The following is a 2,736-nucleotide window of genomic DNA, read 5'->3' as shown; positions in this document are numbered from 1 at the left end:
GTACGCATGTGCAGACACAGAGACACCCTTACACACGTGCATATCCATTTGTTCATCAACTCTAGGTTTGCTATTTCATAGCTTTCCACTGCGTTTTCAGGTTGTATCATGTGAATATCCCAAGCACGTGGAGCGAAACGTCAAGACATGCCAAACAATATGCGGTATGACACAAAACATGTCAGAGAGCTGTACAAAACAACTGCTAAAACCTAAGTAGTAGCTGTTTTTCATTTAGCCCGTTGTCAATCCACTACACTCTTTCAGTCATGGGAGTTGCTTGTCTAATATTATGAAACTATGTACGAAGCGTCTGATCGGAATATCGCATGATACTAACGAGGTGAACTTTGTCCACTTGACTGGTGTTCACTGCTTAACCAGTGCACACTGCTAACAAGCTGTCGACCCGAGTTTTCGCTGAATGCGTTTTCACACAACACATTTTCATTGTAACATGGTTCTTATATTTGGGAAAACTTTTCACACAACGTGGAACGTGTCCATTATAATGTGGAATGCACACTGTTAAAACGCCGAACGCGGCCATTATAATGCTTTCCTGAGCAGTCGACGATGAACGACTGTCTTGAGTTGCGCGGCTGAGCAGTTTGATAAAGTATACGAATGATACAGTCACACGGCAGCCTAGCCTGAGTTATTTATCCCACCATGGGATGACTGCAGGTTGAATTTACTGTGAAAATGTGATTAACTCAGTAATTCCTTGCTTTGCGCGTTTTTACTTCACGCGGAAATTTTCAGGAACGCATCTACCGCGTTACACGAGGAAACGCCGTAATCAGACTTCACAGCTTTCATGTGTTCATGCGATACTTACGGGATGATGACCTCCTGAAAATTGCCAACCATCTGCTTCACTACCATGATGACAGTGAGTTGAGAAGTCAGTTCAAAGAGACAGCCGTTTGGGGGACACTGGAGGGGGGATGGGGTGGAGAATAGATTCAGGTTAAACACTGAAGATATGAAATATTGGGTAATACATATATGGATACCACACATCATTTCTAATGATCCTCTCACATTCTTCTCTTCAGTCAATTGCACACTGCAAAAGTGACGGCTCCATATGTTAGAGGGGACAGTGATTAAGAATATCAATATTCTCCAGATTATAAGAAACACTTTCCCCCTCATGTATTTTAAATAAAGAAAATGGTGGCGCATCTGATAATGTTTTGTTTGTTGTCCTTCCCCCACACATCCGATGCAGGCTGTGTACGGTGCAAAATAAGTTCAACACACAACATGCATACTGCAGTTGGTGTTTAGTATCAGGTGAGTTTAATTCCAGAGCATCGTCTAGTAAATATAATAATCGTAAAACATTAAATTAAGTTGGTAGAAAACACAGAGGCACTTAAATAATAAGCTGTATTCTTTATCCTTTATGTGTATTGTTTTTGAGAGGATATCAATCAATGAATCGCCCTCGTGACGATTTTCTACAAATCTGCAGCAGGAGAAGTAGGCACCTTAATATAACACCAAATATACTCATAATAATCATCTCATGTGTCAACAAGTCTGCCTTCAAACAGAAACATGAGCAACAGGTGCACATTTTGGGCAATGGACTTTCTTCCGAGCATAGAGTGACTGCAAATACTCAGGGTGACTCTGAATGGCAATTATGTAAATGTTAAACTACGTGTCATTAACACTGTCTTAATGACATTGATTTAACGTGTGCACAACGCAATGCTGCTTAATTCCTTACTCCAGAATTCGTTCTTGATATCATATTACGGGGCCGTTCTCTAACACAACGTGCTCCACTGCGCCACAGTGAGTCATAGGTAGTGGCTAAACATATCCTTGAGGGGGGCTGAAATACTGTACATTTTTAAGGATGATCAAATATATAATTTTAAATAAATGGCGTTTGATAAATACGGTATATAATTGAAAACGTCCAATGAGAGACCACAAGGGTACTACTTGCAAAGTATGTGATAAACTAACACCCTCAAGGTAACTGGGTTACCAATTGCATCAGTATAACATGTGTTCTGCTCGTGGTGACCTCGTGCTCTCTCAAGTCTGGTTTCAAAAACTTTTTTACTCCGGAGACTGTGTTAATGCTAGAGCTGGTGACCAGGTGTGAAGACAATGAGGCCTTTTAGAGTTCCAAAAGAAAGAGTCCTTATTTCGACATTTCACCAACAGCACGGTGTGAAGACAATTGTTGGGAAAAATATCAACTACAAAAGTAAAACATAAAAATGTTGTACAAACAGCATAGAAAACAGAGGGGCCAACCCCTCAGATCTACACACCTCCTCGATTCTCCATTTTCCAAAGTAAGTGTAGCTTCCGGGGAAGCCGATGAATTTCCCCTTGAAAAATGCAATGTAGAAAGACGCCGAGTAGAAGTTGACGAACTGAAATAAGAATTTCTTGAACGTCAGCCGATACTCATATTCTCCTTGCGTCTTGGGCATCTCTGTGGGTGTGATACAAAGGCACACAAGGACACAAACATCAAACAGGGCAATCAGTTTTGATGTTACTTTCATAGTTTCTGGCACACAGGCTACGAGAAGCCACTGATAATGATGCCGCATTGAGGAATAGCAACATTTCACAATGTAACGTGCTTTGATATCCATTAAAATGAATTTGAAGATCAAAAGTTAATTTCAAAGATGTTGCTGGGGAATGAGTGACAGTGCACAAGTTGTTTACCAGGTGTTGTTCACCACATTCGCC

General features: G+C 40.8%; 1 long non-coding RNA gene across 1 annotated transcript; it reads left to right on the top strand.

Annotated features, from left to right (window-relative positions):
* The first annotated feature begins 605 nt into the window (after positions 1 to 605).
* Positions 606 to 2,376, top strand: LOC142922875 (uncharacterized). The gene is made up of 3 exons (XR_012940386.1): positions 606 to 895; positions 1,238 to 1,302; positions 2,194 to 2,376. It is a non-coding gene; the product is annotated as an uncharacterized LOC142922875 (long non-coding RNA).
* The last annotated feature ends 360 nt before the right edge of the window (positions 2,377 to 2,736 follow it).

The sequence above is a fragment of the Petromyzon marinus genome, unplaced genomic scaffold (assembly GCF_048934315.1).
Source record: "Petromyzon marinus isolate PM22_M1 ecotype Great Lakes invasive population unplaced genomic scaffold, UKy_Petmar_22M1.pri1.0 PM_Scaffold_2, whole genome shotgun sequence".
NCBI lineage: Eukaryota > Metazoa > Chordata > Hyperoartia > Petromyzontiformes > Petromyzontidae > Petromyzon > Petromyzon marinus.
Note: the sequence above shows the minus strand (reverse complement) of the source record. Positions and strands in the feature narration are given on the sequence as shown.